The 14823-nt window shown below is 41.8% G+C and overlaps 5 non-coding genes across 5 annotated transcripts; 4 read left to right on the forward strand and 1 right to left on the reverse strand.

Moving 5' to 3' along the window:
* Positions 1-4552: 4552 nt before the first annotated feature.
* Positions 4553-4624, forward strand: Trnae-cuc. The gene has a single exon. It is a non-coding gene; the product is annotated as a tRNA-Glu (tRNA).
* Positions 4625-7267: 2643 nt separating this feature from the next.
* On the forward strand, positions 7268-7339 carry Trnag-ucc. The gene has a single exon. It is a non-coding gene; the product is annotated as a tRNA-Gly (tRNA).
* A 691-nt stretch (positions 7340-8030) lies between these two features.
* On the forward strand, positions 8031-8102 carry Trnah-gug. Its single transcript has one exon. It is a non-coding gene; the product is annotated as a tRNA-His (tRNA).
* A 644-nt stretch (positions 8103-8746) lies between these two features.
* Positions 8747-8819, forward strand: Trnak-cuu. The gene has a single exon. It is a non-coding gene; the product is annotated as a tRNA-Lys (tRNA).
* A 5756-nt stretch (positions 8820-14575) lies between these two features.
* Positions 14576-14649, reverse strand: Trnan-guu. The gene has a single exon. It is a non-coding gene; the product is annotated as a tRNA-Asn (tRNA).
* Positions 14650-14823: the final 174 nt, after the last annotated feature.

The following is a 14823-nucleotide window of genomic DNA, read 5'->3' on the forward strand; positions in this document are numbered from 1 at the left end:
TGAGGCAGGAGGATTGTTGAGAGTTTGAGGCCAGCCTGGGCTACATAGTGAGTTCAAGGCCAGCCTGAACTATATAGAGAGACCCTGTCTCAAAAACAAAACAAGACCCCCCCCAAAAAAAACCCATAATAAAAACCCATAATGTGTCACTGTTATTTATAGACCACATTTTGTTTACACGTTCATCTATTAAAGGACATTTGGACTGATTCCACCTTTGGGCTGTTAGGAATAATGCTGCCGTGAATGCGCATGTACACATATTTATCTGAGTGCCCATTTTCAGTTCTTTGGGGTATATGCCCAGGAGTGGACTTACTGAGTCATGCGCTATGTTTAGCTTATCGAGGAACTGCCAAACTGTTTTCCATCGCAGCTGCACCATTTTACGCTCCCATTTGCAGTGCTCCAGGGCTCTGACCGATTTCTCTTTATCTACACCGGCACCACTGCTTTCTATTTCTCCTCCTGGTTGGTGCAAAATGGGATCTTATTCTGGTTTTAGTTTCACTTCCTTACTGATTAATGACACTGAACATCTTTTCATGTGCCTGTTGGCTATTTGAATATCTTTATTTAAAAAACAGGGAGAAGAACACCCAAAATGTATTACATGCCTAAGGTTTAAGGGTTATTGGACCCCAACACATAACTGGAATGGACGTGGAGAAGTGTTTATTCAAGTCCTTGGTCATTTTAAAGAATGAGTTATTTGTATTTTTGTTGTTGAGCTGTGTCCTTCATCCTTGAAGGACGGTGTCACTGGTTGCAGGTCTGGGTCTGCCCGCTCTGGCAGCGCACATAAAACTGGAACACACAGAGCAGCCTGGGTGAACTGCCTTTTCTTGGGGTACTTCAAAAATTTTGTGCCTTCTGTTCTCCAGAGGTTCTGATAAGAAATCTACTGTCATTCAAATAATTTTTCCTTTTCCTGCTTTCAACATTTTTCCTTTGTTTCTAGCATTCAGCAGTGTCTAGGAGGGGCTGTGACATATTTTCATTGGGTTTATCTTGCTTGTGATTCGGTTTCTTGAAACTGCAGGTTTAGTCATCTGCCAAATTCGGGGAGTTTTCAGACATTACTTTTTTAAGAACTTCTTTCTGCCTTCTTCTCTTTCTGGAAACTTGAGGACATACATGTTAAGTCTTTTGTTATAACCCCACAAGTCTCTGATGCTGTGCTCAATGTTTTTCCAGTCCATTTTCTTTTTGTTTCAGATCAAACAAACTCTATTGTTATCTCGTCTGCTTTGAGCTCATCTATCTACTGAGGATCTTTGTTTGATAACTTTATTTGACAAAAGACAATTCATACTTGTTCACACTGTAGTTCCAGCCTGCTTTTTTTTTTTGGTACTGGGGATTGAACTTGGATCCTTGCTCTTGCCAGGTAGGCAGCGGAACCACTGAGCTAAATCCCCAGCACTGCGCTGTACTTTCAAAGAGGTAACAGGTACACCAGTAACCAAAGTACTATATAGCACTTGTCTGGTGAATCTTCATTGTCATTAAGTTTTCAGGAGAACCAGACAGGATTACAATAAATACCTTTCTTATTTCTTTGGTGTCAATGTGCACATCTGCAGCCACCATCTCTTTTGTGACATTTTTCTAGATCTCTGAGGGTTTTTGTTCCATTATCCCCAATTTTAAGTTATAGTAATTTTCAGTTCTAAAATTTCTATCTAGTTCTTCTTTATATCTTCTATTTCTTTACTGAGACTCTGTGTATCTTTGCTGAGGCCTTTTTTTTTCCATTTTTATAATGACTGCTCTAAAATTTTTTGTCTGTCTGGTACAGTGGTATGTGTCTGTATTTCCAACTACTTGGGAAGCTGAGGTAGCTGGATCAGGAGCCTTGCATTTGGGGGCCAACCTGGGCAACATAGCAAGGCCCTATCTCAAAAAAGGGGAAAACTTGCGGTCCAGTTGTGGTCTGTTTTCATTCAGAGATCTTAATTGTTGACGTGAAGAGTGCTTTTTGATGGATGCCTAGCATTTTGAGCTCTATGTTTAGCACTCTGGATCTTGCCCTGTGTGGTTGCACAGTCCTGTCATCCTAGCACTAAGGAGGCTGAGGTAGGAGGATTGCTTTGTGTTTGAGGCCAGCCTGGGTTACAAGGCGAGTTCAAGGCTGACCTCAACTATATAGCGAGACTGTTCAAAAACAAAACAAAACAAGCAAAAGCAAAAGCAAAATTCTGGATGGATCTTATTTGAACTTTTTGTTTTGGTTGATATTCTCAAAAACTGCTTGGGCAGAAGTATGTATCTGTGTGGGCGGTCAGAGGTGGGAGTCTAATCCACTAGGCCTGCACGGATACGGGCCTGGCCAGCTTGAATGAGGGAGCACCTTGCACCTCCTTACTGCCCCCGACAGGGCACCACAGTCCTCCACAAACACTAGGGCAGAGGGGAGGCCCTTCTACCACTGCGTGTTTTTGTCTGTATGCTAGGCAAGTGCTCTACCACGGAGCTGCAGCCTCCGTTTCTTCTGTTGGTTTTTCCAGCTTGCTGGCTTCTTCAGCTCCAAATCTAAAATATTTGAGAAAAAAAAAAAAAAAAGGCAAATCACTATTGTACCATTCTTTGGCTAAGTCCCTAGCTGGTCTTTCTTCTTCTGCACTCCTTTCCAAGTCTTCTTATGCCTGGTTTATATGTAGTGTCCGGGATTTTTAGTTGTATTAGGAGGCAGAAAAGGTAGATATAGTCAATCTTCCTTGATCCATTTTTTTCTTCACATAAGTGTTTTGTTTTTGTTGTGATGTTTGTTTGCTTGTTTTGTTTTGTTTGTTTTTTGGTACCAGAAATCGAACTCAGGCATTGTGCCACTGAGCAACATCCCTGGCCCTCTTGGGGTATATTTTTGATGTTTGAGAAAAGAAAACAGCATGCAGAGTGAGGTAAATGAATCGCAGTCCTCCCACCCACCCTTCAGTGTGGTGGGAAGAGAGCAGGAGACATAATCTTGCCCTGGTGCTTTGCTGAGTGCCCCCTCTTGGTGCTTTGAGGCTGGAAACTCGCTTAGCTCCCAGAACTCATACCCTACTCTCCTAGGTCCTGCTGTTTCCAAAGATCACCAACAGGCGGCAGAATAATTGATAAAAAGTACTGTTGACTGAAATAAAGAGGCCCATTTCCTTTGTGACAGAAATAAATTGTTACCATACCAATCCCGGGAAGTTACTGTAAAGTTTAGATCTTTTTTCCCCCTTTTTCTTTCTCTCCCCCACCCTTTTGTAACTGTCCAAGGGACACAGCTTGGAGTAAAAGGAAGTGGGCTCGTTTAGGCTCATTAGTGTGACCCGATAGCGGGATTCTTCAGTTTTTATGAAAATAAATGTTTAACATATAGTTACCCTTTTCCCTAATTTCTAGCACTTAAACCTGTAGGAAGATGGAGAATGGATGAGTGGAAGATAAATACTTATTGTTTTAACATTAATATTTTAAAAGCAAAACAGCAATAGAAAGAAGGCCAAACACCCTCTCTCCTGCCGCCTATGTCATTGATGATTCAATTTCAATTCGTTATCAAAAGAATTTTCTTATTTCAGTGTAGGTGTAAGGGGGTGCTTTTAAAATTTCTGTTTGAACTCTTGATCACTCTGTGGTCATCTGACCAAATAAAGGCCCGAGGTGAGGCTTTCAATTGTTTCATTTTGTTTTTCTCAACTTCTTGTTTTTAAAAAAATTCAAACCCATAGAAAAGTTGAAAGTACGATATTGTAAACATTTGAATCATGCCAACATATTGCCACACTTCTTCTTCTTCTCTCTCTCATAATAAAGATACTGCAAATACCTTGAGGGGGAAGCTTAAAATTTTCCTTCAGTCTGACGTGCACCCAAAGTTTCTTTCTTTGCCCTCTTTTTAATTTTTTTTTTTTTTTTTTCCCTGTACCAGGTCTCTTCTAAGAACTTGGGTGTGCTAGTGAGGTTAGGCAGCGGTACCACTAAGCTAAAACCCCCGGCTCCCCTCTTCGTTTAAAAAAAAATGTCAGTGCTCAGAGACCCTGTACCTAACTCTCTCCCTAATGCGGTCAGCTCATCCCGCTGAGCACCAAGCGACTGTAGGCCAAGTGATTTTTACTTCTCTGTAATACTCGTTTTAGCCTACAGTTGGGTCTAAATTCACATGATGTAAAAACAAGTAAAAATAACAAACGAGATACAGTAATCTCAGTATCTTCTGGCTTTACCTACACGACGTCCTTTATATTCCTTAATGAAAACTTCCTGGATGTTTTTGCAAAGACCATTCTGGAGACTTTATGTCCAACCAAGGAGCTGAAGGTTTCTCTATCTCTCCAGACTTTCGGTTTTCCCCGGTCTTGGGAGCTGTGATCATGTATGTGTATGCGATCCTCCCCAAATTTTGAGAATTCTTTTATGGTGCCTTCAGCTCTAGGAAAAGCTACTAGAGAACTAATCCTAACGAAAAGTCCCGAGATTCGAAGAGTTTGACACTAAATAATCAAAATATGAATACATCACAAACAGAAATGCGTTTTGAGAGTCTTATATTTCTGACAAGGAATTCTCTCAAGCTTCCCTGGTGGTCTAGTGGTTAGGATTCGGCGCTCTCACCGCCGCGGCCCGGGTTCGATTCCCGGTCAGGGAACACAGCTTTTTGTCTGCTTCCACTGTCCACTAGAACCTTTCAAAGCAACAGTGGTTTTGCCAACCAATTCCACCATTTAACGAAAGTTTAAATGCTGAAAATATCTTTTAAAAGAAAAAAAAAAAAGAATCGCTTAGAATTGTACCACCCAGAGAACGCCATTAACACGCTGAAATTAAATGGAATTATGGATGGAAAACAATACATTGACAGCTGTGTATTTCAAAATTTATTTCCATTTTTACCCAAAAATAAAAGAGAAAAAATTATTTTTAACACTTTCCTCTAGGATTATTCTTTAGCAACATATGTTCTTTCACTTTAGTTTTTGAAACTGTAGTATGTTTATAAAGTTTAAAACATAGTTTAGTAAATATACTAAAGTTAAGAAGGCATGACCAATAAACTTCACATTCACACAACCATCTAGTTTTGCTTTAATAAGGCAACCAGTGTTAAATTTCTTAACTATGACAGAGATATTTTATGCAAGTTTACGAGTATATAAATATATTTAAACATTATTTCCTCTCACACAAACAATATTAATCTATACACATTTTTCTGTACTTTGCCTTTTCTGTTTAACAATATATTTTAGAAATAGCTACAGACTAGACTTAAAGGGGATCCTCATTTTTTCTTTGGAGTATAGCGTTCCATTGTATGAATAATCCACAATTAACTTCCTGTTTATGGTCAATTAAGTTGTTTCTAACTCTGCTATTACAAACAGTACTGCTGTAAATATTCTTGTATATACATCATTTTGCTCATGTGTGGGAAAAATGCCCAGGAATCAAAATGCTAGTTCGAAAAACAAATGCATTTGTGGATAGAACTTAATCAATTGGCCCTTCACAGAGGTAATAATACCGATTAACACTCCCATCGGCAGTGTCCAATGTAAAAATGACAATAATAAAGTTTATTTTATCAAAATGAATCTAACCAATCCTACTTATGGGTTTTCATCTAAAATTTTCCCTATTCCTTATGCTCCTCGAGTAATATTTTGATGAGCACCTGTGTAGATATATTTTTGTGTATGTCCCTACATACTTCATTTTTTCTAGAAGTGGAATTACTACTTCATATCACCTATCATATGGATTCAAGAACTAAAATTACTGTACTAAAATGTTTGCAGAAAAACAGTAAATGATTATCCTAGTTTGGGCTAGAGAGGACTTTTTCAAGATAAAAGCAAAGCAGAGATCATAAAGGGTAAAATTGATGGATTAGGGAAGCCACGGTAGCTGCCGTAGATAGGGCCAGAGCAGAGCCAGCAGCCTCAGGATTTTGGCAATGGCCTTTCTTTAGCATCTGCAGAGATGACGAGAAGCAGAGCTGCATGCTGCAGCTAAAAACTGAAAATGTTGGCTGAAAAAGGAGCTACTCGGTGGCAGCCATCCTGTCTGGGACTTGGGCTTGGACACGAAGTGGAGAATCTCACCCCTGCATCTGTGGTAGGAGACAGAGCGGTGAGTTGCTTTGCAGGTCATCCCTGGCAGTGTTAGGCCGGATGAGCATGGACTGCTTCTGCTGCTGCCGCTTATCAAATCATCTCCCCAAAATGCAATCATGTAAGAGTTCTTTGGGTTTCATCTGCACAAGTAGCCAAGGAATTCGAGTGACTCATTTCATTCTAGGAAACCCTTGGCAGTTAGTGAAATTACAAAATAACTAAGAACATCCAGAATCCAGTTTAGGTGATCTGGGTATATAATCTCGTGTACAGGTAAAACTACAATGATTGTAAATTGAAATGAACATGTGTATACTCTGTGGGTGAGTCTAAAGGGAAATGGGTATTTAGCTTAGAAAAGCATCTCTCACCAGATTTCCTGTGAACTTAGTGTCATGGGTTTAAACTTTGAAGCACAAATAAAAATTGGTTTTTAAAAAATGTTTAAACTGATAGAAGAGGCTATTAAAACAAAACAAATGTTCTAAAAATCCCACAAATTATATTAAAAGACAAAGATAAACTGGTATAAATCAATGGGAAAACATAAATACCTATAGAAAAACAGGCAAAATACATGACTTGGTAAATCTCAAAACTAATACAAATAATTGACAAATTTATGAAGAATAATCAACCTGAGTAGTAATAAAATAAATGCAAATTAAAGTGAGACTATTGTTTTACCCCGCACTTTTGGAAAGATAAAAACAATGATTATTTCTATCGACTTTAATTTGGTAATACTCATTGAACAATGAAAAGTGATTATATCTTTACACAGCGATTTAGCAATATGTATCCAAAGCTTTAAAATGTGCCTACCTCTCAGTGCATCTTTAACGTTATGCAGCTGTCCTAAGGATTAATACTTTCATTTCAAATGAGCAATTATGTATTACAAAGAGAGTCCAAGGAACTTTTTATACTTGTCCACTGGATTTTAGAAGCTCTCTTTAGAAAAGATATAAAACCCTAGAATTGGCTTTCGTTGAATCTATCAAAAAATAACTATTACAAAATTTGCAAAACAACGAAGCCTAGAGAGATTTTTTCCTGTTTATTTTTTATCTTTAAAATCTAAATTTCTTTTAATATAAATCTTAAGTAGGTACTCGCAGCAACGCTTTATGCGGAACATTCATAAGGAATTAGGAAAATCTACACAAGCACAAGCGTTGGTGGTATAGTGGTGAGCATAGCTGCCTTCCAAGCAGTTGACCCGGGTTCGATTCCCGGCCAACGCAGCTTGTATTTTTCAAAAAATTTTCCCCAAACAGTCCAGATAAACCCGGCAAAGCAGAGTAATGCAAAGGGCCTTTGACCTCGCCTGCGTCCTGAGGCCGTTCCCGTGCACTCTCTCCCAAGAGGAAGCCTTAGGCTTTGCCTGGCTCCACGCGCGAGGCGAGCGTGTCTGCTGCGTTCCCCTTCCGGGAAACTTTAGGGAGCCGTCCGGCGTGGAGGCTGTAATCTTCAGAGGCGGCTTCGGGGCAGCACAGGTCAGCAGCACGGACGCCCTCAGTCTCCGAGGGCTCCAGAGGTTCCCTGAGCCGCCCGCCGCCCCGCTCCTTTCAGGTCCCTCTTTCGGGAAAGAGAAGCCGCGCTCCCAGGGCACCGGCCGGAGAGAGAAACAGCAAAATCCTCTGGTGCCGCCCCGTAAACCGCCGGGCGAGGCGAGGTAATTCTTAGAAGGCAGAAAGAGGGAGACTGGGCTGTGGCCCGGGGCTGCAGCTGCCGCTTTGTGCCCTCAGTTGGGACCTCGGTGCGCGGGCTCCAGGGTCTCCTACCCAAGAGGGGCGTCGGAGAGCCGGGGTAACAGAACGAGACCTGCGGGGCTTCCGCGACGCCAACTATAGGACCTGGGCGAATAGAGGAGCCCGCCAGCCTGCTTCAAAAGACCTTAAATGAAAATTTAGTTTGTTGCCTTGCGGGTGGCTCGCCGTGATCGTATAGTGGTTAGTACTCTGCGTTGTGGCCGCAGCAACCTCGGTTCGAATCCGAGTCACGGCACGTAGATGGGCCTCAAGGTTGGTAGTTTCAATTTTGTTTAAACTTCAACCTTTAAAAAATTAGGGTCATCGAGGCACCTCTGCAGAGGTGGGAGAACCCAGCGGCGGAGCTGGCAGTGAGAGCGGTCCGCGGCAAGGCTGCGTCCGAGACCCGGAGTCTCGCGGAGTTTCTTCCCCGGGACCTGTGACGTGATGTCCTTGGCCTTTTGCTCAGGCAACACAAACTCAGAATTTAAAACCAAACTTGTAAACAGGGCCTGTTTCACTTCATCCCCCCTCCTAGTCCTTGTGGTGTAGACGAGAAATGGGTTCGGGAAGGAAGCCGCGAATCCCCGCGGCCCCGCTTCCCGCAGGCCTAGTCCACGTCCCCTCGCGCGCTTCCGCCTCTTGCTCAGCCGGGGATGGGAAACCAGAGTGATCCGGTCCGCGGGCAAGGTGAGGGACCCCAAGGCTTCAAGATTGGGCGGGCGCGCCGGCCCTGTGCAGTCCCAGTCCCTCCCGTCAAGCCTCGGTTTCCTCAGAGTGAAATAAAAGCCGTCAGTAAAACGCTAGTGCCCTGGCAAAACCCTAGAACTTGGAATGACATCACCAAGTAATAACAATTGGAGACGATGATAAAGAAGCAGGGAACAACAGATTCCAGCCGCCCGGCTAGCTCAGTCGGTAGAGCATGAGACTCTTAATCTCAGGGTCGTGGGTTCGAGCCCCACGTTGGGCGTAGCTGTTTTTTAACCTATTGAATCTAAATAAATCCTTCCCCGGCTAAGAACAAATCACGATTTTCTAAATCCCCACTACGGCTGTAACTGTTTTACATTTTGGGAAATTATTCCAGAAACTGTTTGTTTTCTACCAAAGTTCATAACAACCAAAAGGAATCTGAAGGTAGTCTGTCAGCTGTGAAGAGGAGGGACCCCGCAGGACCTCCAGTTCCTCCTGGGCAGCGGGATGAGTGAGCCTGCAATTTCCAGGTTCTCTTCATCCCACCCGGGCCCTGATGCATGAAGACACCTTGAAATGCACTTGTTTCTTCTCCTTGGTGGGAAAAGAACTTATTAAAACATAACATTAAGTGAAGATTCCAAAGTGAGGAACACTCAGCATATGCAATCCTTTGTATCAAAGGGGTAATGGTCCTGGTAAGTAATAAATGCACGCCTTGTATGTACATACACATCTCTGGAATGGTATTCAAGAAAAATAAATCATTATATTGAAAGGGCCTTTTGAGAAGGGGGATAAACAAACTATTTAATAAAAATAATCAAGAATCAGAATGATCTATGCTACAGTGTTGGTGCTTCTAGTCCATAACTGTTAAGAACAAACCTGAACCCAAGCAGCTTGGTTTCATGAGTTATTGTAACCATGGGACAGCTGAAAGTACAATTCTATCTGAAATCTGAATAGTCTTCACGTGAGATGGGAAGATTGGAGAGGGGCAAATGTATAACTGATAAAGAAGCAAAAGCTATCTTTAGTAGTTGGGAAAGGGAGACACTGGATCATATCTATGGGCTGGACAGAGTTGGGTTTTGCTCAGATATGGCTTTGAAATTGTTTTTCACTTGTTTCCTCATGGTCAGAAAGTGTTTGATGCCAGTGTTCTGTGAATTGTTTTAATTTTAACAGGAGAACATCATGACCTAGGTGTTTAAGTCAGACCATCTCTAAGCTGTCTCTCCCTTCACCCCTTTCTCTTTTGGGGACAGGGTCTCACTAGGTAGGTCCAGGCTAGCCTCAAACTCACTTGATTCTCCTGCTTCGGCCTCCTGTGTGCTGGAGGAACAGGCCTGCACCACTTCCCCAGGCAAGAGATTGCTGACTTTCATTATACTCTTTGTGAGAGTGCTTGATTCTTTAAACTACAAATTTGTATACGCTTGATACTAATAAATACAAAGTAAAATAAGACTTTTGTATGTTGTAGTCTTTCCAGTTGTATGGATCCAGCTTGATGTGACTGCAGCCTACCAGGTATCCTTGGCACCCATTCCAAACTCTATGGCATAAGCAAACATGAAAAGACAGCCCAAATCTCCAGCAACACACACACACACACACACAGAGTTTGCTGTTGCATTTCATAAGGAAATAACTCTGCCGCGATGTCCAGGTGACAGGTACATATTCACATAGTTCACGCAGGCAAGTGCTTGAACTGAATCTCGTCGCATAGCCAAGCGCTTTGTGATCTTTCTCAAAATGGGAGAGGGTGGAGGCTTATGAAGGGCCGCCATGGGTCTCCCTGCAGCTCTCCTCTGACAGCTCCTTGTGGCCTTGGTGCTGCTGGCAGACACTGCTTTCTGCCGACTCTGGAATGCTACAAAACTGCAGTCTGGCATTGGCTTCTCAGTGATGGAGCACAGAGCACCCCGCATCTTGCACTGTGGCTATTGGCTCCATCTGTGTCAGTGTCATCCATTTTTTGTGTAGCACGACGACCCAGGAAGTTGGCTCTTTCTCTTCCTTTTGTTCTCTAAGTCATAAACCGAATGTAAAAATGGGCTTAGAACTTTATGGGATGAATAGCTCAGGCCTTGGTTTTGTCTGCTATTATGTGCTTAATTGGTTTAGGATTTTATTCAGCCATGCAAATTGTTAAATTTTTGATGAAATTAAATACATGAATGTTTTCCTTTAGGTGTGGTGAGTTTTATGTCATACTTCCCCCTATAAGATTGTAAAGTTTTCATTGGGAAATTTTTGCAGAAAGGTGTGTAATTATTCTTCTCCTAATGAGTTGAACAGAGAGTTGATGAGATTCTGGATAATTTTGTGATACACTCCCTGAGGACTTTTGAAGGCCAGACCTGTTAAGGATTAAACAGCTCAGAATTCCTGGACTTTAAGAGGGGAACATAGCCACTGAAAAGGTAGTGTGGTCTCCCAGCATTAGCCACAGAGGGACACTTTTCTAGACCTGAATGGGTGAGGGGAGAGAGCTATTCATGGAACCCATAAAAGTTATGGTTGCTACTAACTATAGCTCAAGGTCTATGTCCTCTGGAACCTGCAGGAAGGCGTTCCTCACAACCAGTGTCAGCAGGCAGAAATATTCTTACTCCCTGATTAATGCTTCCCATTGGCTACACCCAACCGGAAGCCAGTGAGCAAATAGCTCTTTCAGGCAGTTCCAAAAGGTGACTTCCGGTGGGGGCATACAACTGAGTGGGTAATGGTGAGAACAGATCTAGGGAGACAAATGCAGAGCACCTAGCCAACACAGCCTTTTCATTCTTAGCATATAAGATGTATTAATAGACCTTATTTCTTAGAGAAATTTTTTAAGTTTACAGAAAAACTAAACAGAAAATAGAGTTCCCATCTACTCCCTCTCCTCCCACACGCACATTACTATTACTAAGGTCTTGCCTTAGTGTAGTATATTTGTTATGAATCAATTTTGAAACATTTATTATTATTTTTAGCTAAATTGTTTATATTATGGTTTATTCTTTGAGTTGGACAGCTCTATCACTCTTGAGGTTTTCTTTTTCATTTTTTAAATTTTTTTATTTTTTGAGACAGGATCTCACTATGTAGTTGAGACCGACCTGGAACTCACTATGTAGCCCAGGCTGGTCTCGAACTCACAGTGATCCTCCTGCCTCAGCCTCCCGAGTGCTGGGATTACAGGTGTGCGCCACCATGCCCGGCTGAGTTTTTTTGTTGTTTTGTTTTGGTTTTTTTTGGTACGGGATCAAACTCAGGACCTTGTGCTTGCAAAGCAGGCGGAGGTACCGCTGAACTACATCCCTGACTCCTTGAGGTTTTCATTGTGAAATCATTTCATCAGTTTTGTCTGAGTGTCAAATACTTTTTTTTCAAAAAGGCTTTGTATTTTCATGTATTTTGAGCATATCTTTTTATTACCTTTAGAACTGCCTGTCAGAATGGATGATTTATATTTGAAGGTGTACATATGTATTATTTGGTTCAATCTTTCCCTCAGATATTATATATTCAACGTTAAAATTTCCAATTCCATTGAAACAAAGTTTTGTAACTGATATATGTTTTTATACCACAGCAGCCATAGCAGAATTTCAAAATGTATGACTTAAATTATTTTATTTTATTCTTAGTACCTGGAGCCTCCAGCTCAGAGCAGACAAGCACCTGGAAAAACAGGGAAGAAAAGTTTTCTGTGACAAGTTTTCTTTAGCTACTCACTCACCTCAGCTCACAAGACAAGGTTTTATAACAAGTACCACACACCAGCACAGGCCAAACAGTTCTACTGGAGCGGTGGAATCACCACGATTGTTTTATTTTTTTTCTTTCTTTCTTTCTTTATTTTTGTTTTTTTGTTTTTTTAAGATAGGGTCTCAGTAAGAAGTCCAGGCTGGCCTTCAACTCATTAGGTAGCTCAAGCTGGCCTCCTGGAACTTCCAGTAAACTTACTGCCTCAGCCTCCTGGGCCTGTAATTCTTGCTAGGATTGTAGGCCTGAGCTACCACACTCAGCTTAGCCACTACTATTAAATTCCCAGAAAAAAATTCTGGGAATGCAATTTCTCCTCTTATTGTCACAAAATAAAGGAAACACACATTATCTAAAGTTTCATTTCAATGAAAATTTAAGTCTCTTCTTTCCAATTTTTATTTGGCCCAAGACCAACCATGAAGGTCCCTCCTTTGGCTGTGTGTCTTGGGCTCTTCTTCAGCTGCTGAAGCTTGGTCTGTTTTTCACAGGAACACCAGGAGCAGAGTTGCCTCTTGTCAGTATCTCAACAGTCAGATGAATCTAACCTGAAGTCTCTGGTGTGTCTTTCCCAGAATTTTCAGGGGCCAGGAGAGCACTAACTCCTCTCTCTCTCACTTGTAAGGTTCAGAGCAGTGTGTGAACCAACAAGCAATAACAAGCAGGTGGATGTACACTGCTATTAAATATCCCATAGTGTTGCCAAGAAAAGGACACCGTCTTAGAAAGTGGAAAGGTGACTAGGGACAACTGCTTTGGAGGTTAATTTGGACATGAATTAGCAAAATTAGACATTTGATTAGAATTAGAATCAATCAGGCAATTCTATTTCCAGGAATCTGTTTTAGGGAAATTCTTGCACAGTGATCAAGGATATCAGTAGGTGCTAATTCTTTTTTTTTTTTTTTTTTTTTTTTTTTTTTTTTTTAGAGACAGGGTCTCACTATGTAGTTGAGACTGACCTAAAACTCACTGTGTAGCCCAGGCTGGTCTCGAACTCACAGTGATCCTCCTGCCTCAGCCTCCCAAGTGCGCGGATTACAGGCGGTCACCACCCCACCTGGCTGCTAATTCTATATAACAATAACCAGTAGAAACAATTTCATGTCTGTCAGTTGAGGAACATTCCAAGAAAAGATATGCAGTTGTCAACAAAAAAGTTTCACTCTCTTTATAATGCATCAGGATATCACAGTTCACATTATTCTTCTAAAGTTAAATTCTCCAAGCTCTTCCAAAACCTATGGAGATTTCCCTTTCAAATATTTTTACACCCAGGTTTCTAAAATGTAGGAGGGAAGTTTGGATTGATTGTGAATGTATGGTGATAGGTTTCCACATCGAATCTCTTAAGCGATCCTGTCCCCAATGATGTTGCTTCATTACTGCGACTGGGTGCTAGTTGGTCACTTTCATTTTGCACTTAATCTCAGCCAAAAGGCAGAGAAGCGGTGTATCTTTCATTTTGAAGCGAGCTTACTTGTTTTTGAAAATTTATCACATCATAATTTGTATCCTGACATTGAAGGTATTTTACTCTTTTTTGAAGATATTTTGAAGGTATGAGAGGGCTGGGGATTTAGCTCAGTGGTTCTGCCGCCTGCCTAAAAATGCAAGGACCCGTGTTTGATTCCTGGTTCCTGAAACAAAATAAAAACTACGAGAGTTCAGTTCTTTTATTCCAGTGGTAGACATTTGCATAATCACAATTTAAAATGTACAATTCTTTTTTTCTTCTGGAGTTTGTTTTATTATGGAAAATAAAGAATAGCGAGACCATTTCATTCATTAAAATAAGAAAAAGATGCGAAAGTAAACAAGTGGTAATACTGCACTGAAAATTATAGTGGCTAACGTTTAATAAAAATTTATGAAGTGCTTTATGTTAATTTCTCATTAGATGTTAGATGAACCCATTAGTGCTCTCTTTTATAAACAAGGAAACTGAGCAACATGTTCACAGTCACAAGATTTCAGTCCTTAACTTGCTTGGCTGTAGTGAAAATTTGGGTTTCCTGGTTCTCAATTCATAGGGTTTTCAAGGATGTGAATTTGTGAAAACTCAGCTTTGGCATGTAAGGAATTGCGTGCAGTGACTCTGGAGTAAGCGCTGACGCCCCCAGGGTCTGCTGGGGGAAAACATCCCTTGTGCGTGGATCTTTGAGTCTTGCCCCGCATTTTCAGCGTTTGATTTAAAGCTGACAGAGGTTCCAACAATGAGCTTGCTTTGAAATAGCTAGAAAGCTCCCTTGAGTTAGTAAAAGAGACCGTCCCTGGGTGGGCTCGAACCACCAACCTTTCGGTTAACAGCCGAACGCGCTAACCGATTGCGCCACAGAGACACGCAGACCTGGTCGGCGAACTCGTTTCCCAGTCTCAGAAAGTGCTTTTTAACCTCGGGACCGCGGACGACCTCGGGCCTCGGAGGTGTGGCCCGGACACCCCGGAACCGGAAGCGGGAGACCCTGGGGCCCACCGTGGCTCCGCCGGGCACTAGGGCCTCAGCAGGGGCCGGA

Source organism: Fukomys damarensis, unplaced genomic scaffold (genome assembly GCF_012274545.1).
Source record: "Fukomys damarensis isolate Sample0158 unplaced genomic scaffold, DMR_v1.0_HiC HiC_scaffold_33, whole genome shotgun sequence".
Taxonomy (NCBI): Eukaryota; Metazoa; Chordata; class Mammalia; order Rodentia; family Bathyergidae; genus Fukomys; species Fukomys damarensis.